The sequence below is a fragment of the Pongo pygmaeus genome, chromosome 3 (genome assembly GCF_028885625.2).
Source record: "Pongo pygmaeus isolate AG05252 chromosome 3, NHGRI_mPonPyg2-v2.0_pri, whole genome shotgun sequence".
Classification (NCBI taxonomy): Eukaryota; Metazoa; Chordata; class Mammalia; order Primates; family Hominidae; genus Pongo; species Pongo pygmaeus.
The window spans coordinates 90,261,698-90,276,814 of record NC_072376.2 but is presented as its reverse complement, the minus strand read 5'-3'; the positions used below and the strand labels follow the sequence as shown (position 1 = coordinate 90,276,814).

At 37.2% G+C, this 15,117-nt stretch overlaps 1 pseudogene; it reads left to right on the top strand.

Annotated features, from left to right (window-relative positions):
• Positions 1–8,333: 8,333 nt before the first annotated feature.
• LOC129035478 (heterogeneous nuclear ribonucleoprotein A1-like) lies at positions 8,334–9,441 on the top strand (annotated as a pseudogene).
• The last annotated feature ends 5,676 nt before the right edge of the window (positions 9,442–15,117 follow it).

Below are 15,117 nucleotides of genomic sequence, written 5' to 3'. Positions count from 1 at the left end.
TAACACAGAGCTCTTAATACCTTGGAATTTTCTGGGTGATGGGAATGTGTTTTGTTCTAATGAGGCAAACGTTGGTGGGCTCCTGGGTGGAGGCTGGTCATCAGAAAGACCAAACCAGAATTAGAAGCTTGAATCTTTCAACCCCAGCCCCCATCCTCTGGGCAGGAAACAGGGGCTAGAAACTGAGTTAATAACCAATCATCCCTACATATTAAAGCCTGCATAAAAATCTCTAAACTACAGGATTTAGGGAGCTTCAGGGTAGGTGACCATGTGGAGGTCCTGGGAGGGTGGTGTGCCCTCAGCGGGCATAGAAGCTCTGTACTCCTTCTCCATCCCTTGCCCTATGCATCCCTTCCATCTGATTGTTCCTGAGTTGTGTCTTCTATAATCAACCAGTAATCTAGTAAGTAAACTTTTTTCCTGTGTTTTGTGCGCTAGTCTAGCAAACGATTCACCTAGGGAGGGGTTGTGGAGAGCCTGATTTATAGTTGGCTGGTCAGAACCATGAGTGACAACCTGGACTTGGGATTGGCATCTGAATTGGGAGCAATCTTGTGGGATTAAATCCTTACCTGTGAAATCTGATGCTAACTCTGATTAGTGTCCGAATTGAATTGAATTCTAGGATACCTGGTTGGTGTCTGCGGAGAATTGGAGAATTACTTGGTGTGGGAAACTTTACACACAGGTGCACACACACACACACACACAGTATCAGAAGGGAAGTATTGAGAGTGCAAATAAAAAAAACAGTGAGTTTTTTCTACACAGACAGTCTCACATCAAACATTACCATGGGTCTTTTCATTTTCTGCCCCGGGGCCTTCTTTGAAATCTGAAGCCACAGGTACCACTTGGCCCATAGGCAAACAAAGCCAGGAAGTGTAGTAGGTGTTCAATCAATACATGCTGAATGATTGAATGGTAGAATATAACAGATTACCATTAAACTGCCTTGTCAGTAGATGAGCACAGCAAGGGGCACATATATTTGGAACCTGAATTACTTGGGACATAACAGTACTGTCCAGTAGAGCTTTCTGCATATCAGTGCTGTGTAATACAATAGCCACTACCCACAGGTAGCTATTTAGCACTTGAAAAGTAGCTGGTATGAGTAGCTGGTAAATAACCAATTTTTAAATTGAATTTTGTTTTAATCAATTTGTAGTTAAAGAGCCAAGTGTGTCTAATGGCTACCATTTTAGATAGCATAGGATAGGACACGCCAACTGCTGTCACAAAAGTCCTCTTACTCCTTGCCACACTTAGCCTAAAAAGTATTTATTTAGTAACGGTTTGTGGGTGCACAAAATTATTAGCCTACCTGGGAAACCCATGTGGGTTGGAGCAGCCCCAAAACTATACTGCAAGCTTTTTTTTCTTCTCAAAGTCAAGGTCTAGCAAAAACAGGCAGGTGGAATCAAGAAGTTGTTCCTTGTGTGGAACTCCTTGGCTTGTGTTTATGATTAGGTTTCAACACAGACTTTCACTGCTGTGTTTCTCTGTGTTAGCACAGACAGGTAGAGGAGAATGTGATTTAGAAATGCATGTCATAGTTTAAATCTAGCCCATTCAGATTCATCTACATTTAAATAAGAAAAAAGTGCTGCTTTTAAACAACGATTCATGTCTAGGAAAACATCTTTGAATCCTCTAATTTATTATTTGAAAAAGTCCCTTTCACTAGGAAGAAAAAGAAATATATGTTTTATGTAATTGTCAGTGTGCAGGTTGCAAAGACTGAACCTCTGGTTTCAAAGAAGTTTCTAAACTTGGTAAGCCCTGCTTCCCACCACTAAAATAAAAAATGCTTTATGTGCACACACCTTGCTCTGTATGGTTTAACAGATAGGTCACAGGCGGGCGTCAGGTGCTCAGGGGTTCTATTCTCAGCTCTCTCACTGACTCAGCCTTTGACCTCAGAAAAGCTGGGTTAGATTTAGACCAAAGGCTCCATGGTGCACAGTTGGAATGTGTGCATCCTATGGGTTTTGCTCCTTTTCTGGAAACTCACAGCAGCACTTTTGATTCTGCTTTGATGTAACGGGTCAGGGTACAGCCATACACCATCTTGACCAGTTCCCCAGGCTTTCCAGGGACTACCTTCCCCTTTCTTCTCTTCCACATTTCTCTCTCTTCCACATTTCTCTCTCTCCCCACGCTACATTTCCATGATGACTGTGGCATCATTTTAGATCTTGGGGTCACTGATAAATGCAGGCAGGTGAGCCTCATATATAGTCTTATTACTTAAACCTGCTTAAAGCAGTTGAGCACATTGGTGGTTTGTTTGTTTGTTTGTTTGTTTGTTTGAAGCAGAGGATTTGATCCCTGCACAACTGCAGTTGCCCCAAGAGCACAATGACACTTTATGTTCCAGACCCAAATCGTCAGTTTCACTGCACTCCCCACAGTCCCTCAGACCTAGATTCCAACTTGCATCTATGTATCAAGGCTTCCTCTCCTGGGACCCCTTGTGGATGAAATCTGCTATAGGTTCCAAGCTTGCAGGTTTAGTTGTTACGGCTCTTTAGAGGTCCTAGGGAACTGGGAAAAAAAAAAAAAAAAAGCAAAGGCCAGTGTGGCTGACAGCTACTGGGGAGATTCTGCCATCCTTGTGCAGTCCGAGAACAACATGATACCTCAAGCTGATTTCCAAGGGCACATTTTTTAGATTTAGATTTTATGACTATGGCTTTTACTCTGGGTGAAATGAGTTGTTACTGGAGGATTTTGAGCAGAGGAATGACAAATTAGACTTAACTTTTAAAGGCTCCCTCTGACTGCTGGATTTGGATCTCTGAATATTACTCAACCTTGCATTTTCCATTGCTGTGTTCCTGGCAATAAACTTTATGCTTGCTCTGCCTGCTGGGTTCACTTCCGCTCCCTCACAACCTACAACAGGCTCTGCTCTTCCATCTCTGCTTCTAGACTCTACCTTAGTTAGAGAGGCAGCTCTACCTCCTGACCCAAGCATCACTCTTCCTGGCCATGCTGCTGCAGTGAACAGAGCCAATGTAACTGATTCCTTGTCATCAACAATGTGTTAATACTTTATCATCTGAAATCAGTATTGAGCTCTGTATTTATTGAACTTGGCAAGGAATTTTCACCTTTTTCTTAGAGATCCCCAGGTCAGGATGACCCAAATCTGTAAGTGCTCCCTCTCCCACACTGGCACCTTGATCCCTGCTGATCTTGTTGTCTCTGCTTCTCACCTTTAAATCTGTTGCTTCATAAGGATGTTCCCACACTTTTCTGTATGTGAACCACTGCCTTTTCATTATCACTTTAAAAAAAAAAAAAAAAAGCTGAGCTAATTTATTATTGAAAATTAACTTTTTGATAAAATTATGGAAAACCTGGACAATAAATATTGACTTAAATAGGAAAAATATTTGCAAATATCTATAACCCTACTAATACAAATATATTTTCTAAAATTATATGCATATATATGTATAGTTTGTTTTACAAAATTACACTATATACCTATAGTTGCATTCTACTCTTTTCACCTTATAGTATATAGCATTTTCCAATCTTGCTAAATGATTTTTAGTAGCTGCATAGTACAGTGTAGCTGTATCATTATGTAATCTCCTACTTAAGTAATTTGACTGTTTCCAGGTTTTTGATATTATAACCATGTTATTGCAAATGTTGTATATGTGAATTTCTGAATAGCTCTCTGACAATTTTATTGAATTAAATTCCCAGAAATAGAATTATTGGGTCAGGCCACGTGCGGTGGCTTACGCCTGTAATCCTAGCACTTTGGGAGACCGAGGCGGGTGGGTCACTTGAGGTCAAGAGTTCAAGACCAGCCTGGCCAATATGGTGAAACCCCATCTCTACTAAAAGTACAAAAATTACCCAGGTGCGTTGGTGGGCACTTGCAGTTCCAGCTACTCAGGAGGCTGAGGCAGGAGAATCGCTTGAACCTGGGAGGTGGAGGTTTCAGTGAGCTGAGATCATGCCACTGCACTCCAGCCTGAGCAACAGAGCAAGACTCTGTCTCAAAAAAAAAAAAGAATTATTGGGTCAGAGAGTAAAAACATATTAAAGGCAGACTGAGACTCTCTAAATAAAGACTTCAAATCCTGGTGGCAGTGAAAACAGTCACAAGAGCATGGTCCAGTCCCCTCATGATCCCTGACCATGGGCAAGATATAAAGTTGGGGTGGATTCTAGAAGCCTCTGTGTAAGGAAGGGGTTTAATAATTTAAACTGATTTCTAAAGACCTGCACCTGCCAGAGCATATTAATCAAAGTTGATGAAGTAGCTTCAGCTCTCAGGAACAGCAGATGGGTAAAGACATCTGGCTTCACACCACTGCTGGCTTCAGTTGTTAAGAACTTGAGTTCTTTCAAATGAGCAATGGGCATCAGGCGAAAATGTAATCATCTTCACTCTTTCTCTCAGTCCATGCAGTGAGACACCAACTGACCTTTGCTCTGATTGCTAATTAAATTTTGAGATTATACTAAATCTGAAGAGCAGTTATTCAATGGAAATGAGAAACCTGCAAAGCATTAGTACTATTTAGATTGGGAATGGGTGGGAACAGCAAATTGCTCAGGTACTTGCAATATTAGCAAATCAAGGAGAGTAGGATTTTATGTAGACTCATAACAGCAGAGAACCACAGGGTAATTTTTTTCTTGAATTTTGTGCAACAATCACCCTCTGAACAATTACTCTCCTACCACTGTATATTGATTCTCAAAATATACCTGTGGTATAAATCAAAATACTTGCCTCTTTTGCAGAATAAGGCAAGGCAGACAAACAGATTATTTTATTTGTCTCAAATAACTTATTTAAGCTAAATTCATTTCCTTCAACTTTTATTTGAATGCCTCGTCTGAGCCAGGCATTGTGCTGTGTTACAGACTTACAAAGATCATGAAGACAGATTCTCTGACGTTGAGGAAGGCGAAGTATAATCATGGAAGCAATAATTCTGATAATGTGTTTGAGTATACTCAGGGAAGAATAAAAGCTGCAATATATTGAGAAGGAAGTAAACTAAACCAAGCCTGAAGTTAACATTTGTTTAGGCAAAAACTACAAATGCACCAGGAATCTGATATCTGGAAAAATGACATAAATATGGCTAACACATAAATTCATTCTCCACTATAGAACCCTAGAGATCAGATGCATTTACATCCAAATCAAAATTTATAAAGATTAATAACTACTCTTTAGATCTTTTTCCAATGCAATAATTGCTCTTCATAAAAGCTCACTGTAAGCAATTTCCATATCAATTAAAAATCAGTGCCTTTGTTTGCATAACTGGAGAATGCCACGTTATACATGATGCTGGCTCAAGAAAGAAAGATTCAAATAAGCAGATCTGTTTACAATTACAAATGCTAATTAAGGGAAATAGTCAACCCTAGATAATTCAGTGATAGACTACAGAGTTTGGGGATCATTTAGACACTTTTCTTTTTCTCCTCTTTTTTTCCCCCTCCTACTGGATGGGCTTTCCCTATTTGCCACTTACTAGTACTCTCTCCTGGGCCTGTAGAGAGGCAGAAAGTTGAGGTCCAACATCAGTTTTGCAACTCCATAGCAGTTCTGATGAAAGAGTTTGGTAGGAAGCAATATTGAATAACATATAATAGTATAAATAATGTCTGGAAATTTTCGAGGAATTCTAATTGTCTTTGATACTTCCAAGCCTTTTAACTCAAAGAATGAAAAATTAGCTATCACTGTCATTAAATATGCATAAGTTCAAGCTTTCCAAATTTTTACGTGTCTAATCACCATTTAAACATAAGCTGCTTGTCTTATATTTTTAGAGACATCCAGACAGTCCACGGCCCATGCTTCACTTTAGGAAATTGAATGAATGTCACTGTAACAGGACATGTCCATGCAGTAATGGTCTCCCTGCTGCTAGATAACATCTGAAGCAAATCCACTAATGAGAAATAAATGGGGAAACAAAGCAGAGTGTATTTCCAGAGCCAGAAACACTGACCCTTTCAAGGCACTCGATCATTCTGACTTTGTTTCTATTTATCAGGAAGTGAGTGTTGAAGAATGAATCATGTTAGTTCAATAGATGCTGGCAGGATCAATAGATACTTTTGCATCATATTCTTACTTGATGCTTGCTGCCAGAGAGGCTGCCTTATAAAGCAGAACCATGGCCAGAACAGCACTCCTGCCACCGAGAAGCAGTCTGCTCTGGCTGGATCAACTATTTTACATTCTAGATCAATTTTTATTCATCTTCATTTCTGATCCTATCTCTGGTTATAGAAACAAGGCTCAGCAATTTAGGATCACCTAGCCAGCAGAATCAGCTGTCACTATACTAGTAGGAGAGTTTCATATATAAGCTGACACTTTACTCCTTCAAAGAAATGATTCCTATTGTGCTTTATCAAAGAGTGAGTGACTCTGTTTATGCATTAATTGCCAGGACTTAATGCACTGTGACTCAAGTGTTCATCTCTACCCCATTGAGTCATTGACTTCATGCTGATTGGAGGTCCATCCAAGAAAACTAAATTATTGCTTCACTATCATTTTGTTAAGTAAAATTTGGAGTGTATTCTTCCCACTTCATTCACTTTGCAATCTTAGTAAAAAGGAAGGAAATGCATTTCCTTTTCCCCTACATTGTTGAGCTCTGGCTTTAGAATAGACCTACAGCCTTGTAACGTAACTTCAAATATTTCAAACATACACCTACAACCTTGTCATATAACTTCAAATATCTCAAACACACAAAGCACAAACACTCCCCAAATCTTAGGGGTTGAGGAGAGAGAAAGACTTCAAAAGAAGTACTTAGAGCAAACATTTATGTTTAGCTGGCTCACTAGGTGTTCCTATTTCCTTTCTCCATGCCACTTTCTACTGTGCAGTCAGTATTTACCTTGTTCAGCCTCCTTGAAGCCAGATGCGGCCATGTGACACAGTAGCAGCCAATGAACTCTAAAGGGAAGTGTACTGGGGGTTTCTGGGGAGGCTTTTGATTTCCTCATAAAATGGACAGACATGGCTGTCATAGCTCCCTTTCCTCTTCTTCCTGCCTTGCACTTGAGTCTAGTACCTGGAGCTGCGGAAGCCTTCTTGTGAGCATGCAGTGACAAACTGACACTGAAGAATGGCTGAGTGGGAGAAGTTTGATCTTTTAATAACATTCTTGAGTCCCTGCACCAGCCATGGACTATCTATGGTCTATGAGAAAAAAATGAACCACAATTTGCTACCTACCTTCATGGAGCTCACAGTCTAGCAGGAGAGATAAACTGTAACAAAGTTTACCTCAGAGAATACAATAAGACACACTGTAATAAATTCTAATATTAGGTAAGCAGATGATACAAAGAGAATTCATAGGAGTAGCAGCTTATTCAGACTTTTCCATTGAGGGAAGATTTCCTGGAAGAATTGAGACCTAAATAGGAGTTCATTTGGCAAAATATTTGGGGAAGATAATTCTAAGCAGAAAGCAACATGTACAAAGGCCTAGAAGAGAGAAGGCATGATATCTCTGGGAAACAACCATAAAGATATCAGTATGTATGGAGCTTAGAATGGAGTTGAATGAGATGAGGCTCAAGAGGTAAGTACAGCTTATTATCATGGGTCTTGAAAGCTTATACAATGCAAAATCAATCAAGGACCTTCAACAGTGAAGTGATAGAATCAAACATGCCACACTGGCTGCAGCTGGGGAGAATGAATTGGAAGGGGAGAGTCTGCAGGCAAGGAAACCAGTCAGAGCTATGCTGTCCAATATCATAGCCACCAGCCACATGTGGCTACTGAGCTCTTCAAATGTGGCTGGTATGAACTGAGATGATTTAAAGTGGAAAATGCACATTGGATGTCAGAGACTTAGTGTAAAAATAACAATGTAAAATATATCATTCATTTATATATATCCATAATTGTACAGTGATTACATGTTGCAATGTATTTTGCATATATTGGGGTTTGCATATGTTGAGTTTTGCATATATTGCATATATTGGATTATTTTGCATATATTGGGTTAAATAAAATATATTTTAAAAACTAATTTTATCTCATGTTTATGTTTTTTAATGTGGCTATTAGAAAATTTCAAATTACATACATGGTTTGTGTTGTGACTGACATTATATTTCTATTGAATGATGGGTTACTTTGGTAATCTATGTAAGATGATAAAGGCTTTAGTTAAGTTAAATGCAATTTGAGTGAAGTGGACTTACTTGAGGGCTATAAAGAATGAGGATAGTGCCTTTCTGCCCATAGATGCCACTGAAGAAGCATCGTTAAATTCTCTCTTCTGCCTGCCATTATGTCTAAGTCAGAGTCTCCTAAAGAACCCAAAGATCTGAGGAAGCTCTTCTTTGGAGGGTTGAGCTTTGAAACAACCGATAAGAGCCTGAGGAGCCATTTTGAGCAATGGGGAACACTCACGGACTGTGTGGTAATGAGAGATTCAAACACCAAGTGCTCCAGGGGCTTTGGGTTCATCACATATGCCGCTGTGGAGGAGGTGGATGAAGCCAAGAATGCAAGGCCATGCAAGGTGGATGGAACAGTTGTGGAACCAAAGAGAGCTGTCTCAAGAGAAGATTCTCAAAGACCAGGTGCCCACTTAAAAAGATATTTGTTGGTGGCATTAAAGAAGACACTGAAGAACATCACCTAAGAGATTATTTTGAACAGTATGGGAAAATTGCAGTGATTGAAATCATGACTGACTGAGGCAGTGGCAAGAAAAGGGGCTTTGCCTTTGTAACCTTTGATGACCATGACTCCGTGGATAAGACTGTCATTCAGAAATACCACACTGTGAATGGCCACCGCTGTGAAGCTAGGGAAGCCCTGTCAAAGCAAGAGATGGCTAGTGCTTCATCCAGCCAAAGAGGTTGAAGTGGTTCTGGAAACTTTGGTGCTGGTCATGGGGTGGTTTCGGTGGGAATGACAACTTTGTTCATGGAGGAAGTGTCAGTGGTCATGGTGGCTTTGGTGGCAGCCGTGGTGGTGGTGGATATGGTGGCAGTGGGGATGGCTATAACGGATTTGGTAATGATGGAAGCAATTTTAGAGGTGGTGGAAGCTATGATGATTTTGGCAGTTACAACAATCAGTCTTCAAATTTTGGACCCATGAAGGGAGGAAACTTTGGAGGCAGAAGCTCTAGCCACTGCAGTGGTGGAGGCCAATACTTTGCCCAACCAGGAAACCAAGGTGGCTATGGCAGTTCCAGTAGCAGCAGTAGCTATGGCAGTGGCAGAAGATTTTAATTGGGAAACAAAGCTTAGCAGGAGAGGAGAGCCAGAGAAGTGACAGGGAAGCTACAGGTTACAACAGATTTGTGAACTCAGCCAAGCACAGTGGTGGCAGGGCCTAGCTGCTACAAAGAAGACATGTTTTAGACAAATACTCATGTGTGTGGGCAAAACACTCAGGGATTGTATTTGTGACTAATTGTATAATGGGTTATTTCAGTTTCTGTTCTGTGGAAAGTATAAAGCATTCCAACAAAGGGTTTTAATGTAAATTTTTTTTTTTTGCACCCAGGCTGTTGATTGCTAAATGTAATAGTCTGATCGTGACACTGAATAAATGTCTTTTAAAAAAAAGAATGAGTATAGTTAGGTTATGTTGATGGTTGCATGAGAAGAGAGAGTGAGTAAAAAGAGTAAGGATGGCTCCCAGGTGTCTGGGTTGGGCAGCTGAGTGGATATCGGTGATCTCCAATAATAAAACAAGAAAGCAGCAGGAGGAGTGGGTTTGAGAGGAAGTTATTGAGCTCAGTTTTGGATAATTGAGTTTGAAGTCCTCAACACTCAGTTTGAAAAATTGGATAGGCAGGTGTGCATATGTATCTAAAGCTCAGGAGACAGAGTTGGTGAATTTACATATACAGACATCATCAGACTGCAAGTGGTATTTAAAGCCTTGAGTACAATTGAGAGTACCCAGAGAGAGTATGCTGTAGTGGAAGAGGACTGAAGAACAACCATAATAAATATATAGACTTCATAGCTATTAAGCAAATACCAACATTTACTCTAAGGTAGTGTTTTCCATATTGTGTTTTCCAGAACAGTAGTCTCACAAGATATTCCTAAGAAGAAATCTTTCTGTGACTGAGAAGAATATTGCCCACTAGAGATTACAATACACACTAACATATTCACATAGTTACAGTTCTGAGAAGTCCTATAGTGAAGAAACCTCTTTAACCAAGCATTTTAAAAATCACATACAACTACAGAAACCTTTCTTCTCCAATGATACTGGTTAATTTCTTAGGAAATATACTCAAGGAACACACTTGAGAAGTGTTTTTTCTATGGTAATCCAATTCATTAGTGGGGCAAAAATCAAATAGAATTATATTAAATATATGGCCTTTAGGGCAGATTTATAAAGAAATTACTTTGTCATTTCTGTCAAATAGATATATTTTCCATGTCTAGTTTCCTCTATGCAAGCTTAAGCATATTTTGGGGCATTTCAGTGCTTTCTAGAATTTTAAATGATTGGATTAAAATAAATAGCTGATTTTCTATGAGTAACTTACTAAGAATGCTAAAGAACTATTGTAAGTTCATAACAATAAATAATTCTTGTTTTAAGTTTGAATACGGGGTATCTAATGGTCTAATAAAAGATTATCTCATGGAAACAAAGTTTGAAGGCCAAAAATAATTTTTCCAAGGCATCCATTAAAATTTAGAAGAGTCACAAAGTTAGGTGGGTTTTTTGTTTTTTATAAACTGCTTATTCAGTTGAAAAATGTACAAGCTACCATAATTTACATTACTTATGGTGCCTTTGGTGTGTTAATTCAAAAAGTGAGTTAGGTGATAAGACACCTTATAAGACGCAGCAGATGGCATAATAATTTCCCTTGCTTAGCAACTAATACGTTATCCGCTATGGGCAATGTCTAGATTTCTATGCTAATGTAGAGTACTAGAGCATTTAACAATAGGAAGCCCCAACTTCTACAGTCAAGAGACCAGGTATAAGAGGCAGGTGTTACAAAATAGTAACGGGCCACATCTAAACAAAAGGATTCAGACTAAAATTTTAAGTTTTCTTTAGATTTAAGGTATCTTGAAATGCCATAGTTTTTAAAGCCACTTTAGAACCTGAGTCACGTTATCAGTTTGTACTTACACAGTCTATTTTACAGAAGAGGCTAAATAAGTTGGATCTTACTTTTCCTCAGAAAATTTCCACATGCTAGTTGAGGAGTTATGGGAGAAAGGATGACATAATGGGAAAAGCACTGGACAACAAATATCTGCTTCTCGAACTCACTAGCGGATTGATCTTTACTAGATACTTAATTTCACATAGCCTCTACTTCCACATTAGTAAATCAATAGAATTAGCAGCTCTACCCACTTCACAGGGTTGTTGTCAAGACCAAAAGCAAAGAACAGATTTTACTAGAAAGTAAGCTCCATGAAGGCAGATATTTTTGTCTTTTTTGGTTCACTGCTGTGCTCCTAAAACCTAGAAGAGTACCTGGCACATAGTAATCACTCAGTGAATGCTATAAAAATGAATATTATAAATATGTAATATATTATATGTAAGGTATTATTATTATTATTCGCTAAACCGAAGAAGACAAACAAAGTAGAGAGTGATTCGCTCAAGTTATTTACTAAGTCAGAAAGAATTTAAGACTGGATTTCAGAGCAGATCTCTTGACTTTTTATCAATTTGGTCATTCAACAAAATTTTGACAGTATGTGCCGTAGAGCATACTATATGCCAGGCATGGTACAGATGCTGGATATACAGTGGTAAAAAATATATACATAAGAGTCAAACGTGGGATATAGACATTAAACAAATAAACACGAAAATAAATGCACAGAAATGAATTGTGATAAGAAAGGAGAAAGGGATAAGAACCTCTGAGGCAAAAACAACAGGATAAAGTTTCCTTAACTTACATCTAGACTAAGTGTTTAAGCTAAAATTTACCCAAAAAACTGTTCACTCTTTTGATAAGACACGTATTTTTAGAGACTGTTCACTTGTTTTTATACATTTCAGTATTTCCAGCTATTTCATATCAGTATTTCCACCAAATTATGAGAAACTTAACAATATCATCTAGAATTAACCATCCAAGACAGATCTATTAAAATAAAAAATTAGAAAAACAATGACAGCATTAATCACTCACCCTTGTTATTTTAGTTCTTACAGCTAGACGCTTAATGGTGTTTGCTGACCTTAATATTAAAATTGGGCCATCAATTTCAAAACATAACTTCAAAATTATCTACTGTAGTTAAGTTAGGTTTACACTGTGCTTTACTTTTAGTAGGCAGTGAAAGGGTTTTGTTGTGCTAAATTTTCTTCTTTAGGATGTTGAGGGTTAAAACTATGGTATACCTAAATATTATCTTCCCATGGTAACACATATTTGTTAAATTATTACCTTTCTCATTGAAAAAAGATTTCTTCCAAGCTAAAGACACATAATGAAGGCTATGATTTATTATTTATTTGAATTCTCAATGAATCCATTAAGATGACTTGACAAGTCTACCTGCTTTTAATGATTAATTTGGGCCTTTAATCTATCCAAAATTGCTTTTTACCTTGCAAGGCAATATCAGAAGAGCAAGAGTTGAAATCAACCCTTTCTTTTTAAATTAACACAAAGAATGAGAACATTGTATTTTAAATTAAGGAACAACTGTTGGTAAATATGCTTTTCTAGCCTGAGATGACTGACAGCTAGAATTTTAAGGTCAGGTATTGCCAATTGATAACTTTTTTAAACTTTAAAAAATAATAATAAAGGCAGATGCGTTTTGCTCAAGAATTTAAAAAGAAAAGATAAATTTATATAACAACTACTGGAGATAGAAAAAAATGAATTTAAACACTATTTAGAAAAAAGTGTGATGGATTTTCTTTTAATCTCTTTTAAAGTGGTAAGCCTTCAAAAGCTTTCTGTTTATAAATTAATTTGTTATCCTAAGGAAGGGTAGCTTATAGACTTAACTTTTCCCTAGAATTATGAATTTATTTTTAAATCAACTTTACTGAGGTATAGTTTACCTAAAATAAAATGTATTCACTTCACACATACAGCCAGCTCTTCTATAACTTAGCTAGTATTTCTAGAACTTACAGTGCTATTCAAATCCACACAATTAAAAAAAAAGGACCCGGGAGAAAATGGGTTTAGAAAAACAAGTCAGATACTATGACATTCACACACACACACACACACACACACACACAAAGATATTGCCTAATATTATTTAATAAAATGGTAGCATACTTGAACAACTTTAAATCAACTCTAAGAAACCTCTGTAGAACACTCTACTCAACAACAGCAGAATACCTATTCTTCTCAAGTGCATAGAGAACATTCTTTTGGATGGACCATATGCTAGACTATAGCACAAGCCTCAATCAATTCAAAAGGATTAAAATTATACAAAGTATGTACTCCACCCACCACAATTGAGTGAAATTATGAATCAATAACAAGTAAATTTAGGAAGTTAACAAATATGCAGACACTAAATAGCACACTAATATTAATAAATAATGTGTCAAATAAGAAATTACAAAGAAAACTGGAAAATACTTTGAGGTGAATGGAAATGAATATACAACCTACCAAACCTTATGGGATGCAGATAAAGCAGTGCTTGAAGAAAAACTTACAGTTTTAAACGCCTACATTAAAAAAGAAAAAATATATCAAATCAGTAACCTAACCTCCCACCTTAAGACACTAGAAAAAGCAAAGTTTTTTTTACCACTTCATGATAAAAAACACTTAACAAACTAAGAATACAAGGACAGTTCCTCAACACTTTTATAAAAGGTGTGTACAAAAACACCCAGCTAACATCATACTTAATGGTAAAAAATGTGAATGCTTTACTTATAAGACCAGAAACAAAATGAGAATGTTACCACTTAGTACTTCTATTCAATATTGTTCTGGACGTTCTGGCCAGGGTAATTAAGAAAGAAAATGAAATAAAAAGCATCCAGTTTGCAAAGGAAGACATAAAACTATGTCTAATCACATGATCTTGCATACAGAAAATCTTATGATATCTACACACACACAAAAACTATTTAAAATAATAATCAAGTTCAACAAGGTTGCTGGATATAAGCTCAATAAACAAAATCAACTCTAGTCCTACACACTACCAATGAACAACCCAAAAATGAAATTGAGGAAACAATTTTATTTACAATATCATCAAAAAGAAGAAACTACGAATAAACTTAACAAAAGTACAAGACATGTATACTGAAAACTATTACACATCATTGAAGAAAGTAAAGAAGACCTAAGTCAATGGAAAGCCATCCATGCTCATGAATAGAAAGATTTAATATTGCTAAGATGGCAATACTCCACAAATTGACCTAAAAATCCAATTCAATTCTTATTAAAACCACAGCTGGCTCTTTGCAGATGTTGATAAACTAATTCTACAATTCGTATGGAAATGTAAAAGACACAAAATAGCCAAAACAATCTTAAGATGAACAAAGAGGAATCACACTTTCTGATTTCAAAACTTACTATAAAGCTACAGTAATCAGGACAGTTTGGTAAAAACCCTCACATTTACAGTCACTTGATTTTCAACAAAGTTGCTAAGTCTGTTACAGATAGGAGTTCAAAAACAAACAAAAACAAAATTGCTAAGACAATTCAATGGAGCTTTCCACCATTATATGTTCTTTTCAACAAATAGTGCAAGGACAACTGGATATCCACATACAAAAGAATGAAGTTGGACCCCACATCATATAAATAAGTAACCAAATTAGATCAAATATCTAAATGTAAGAGCCAAAACTATAACACACTTAGAAGAAAACATAGCCTTTAATTTTCATGACTTTGGAGTAAGAAAGAGTTTCTTAGATAAGACACTGAAAACACAGGCAACAAAAGAAAAAAATAGATAAAACAGACATCACCTAAAGTAAAAAATTTTGTGTTTCAAAGACACCATCAAGAAAGTGAAAAGTCATATTAACTCTTCTAATCCATGAACAGGGGATATTTTTCCATTTATTTGTGTCTTCAGTTTCTTTCA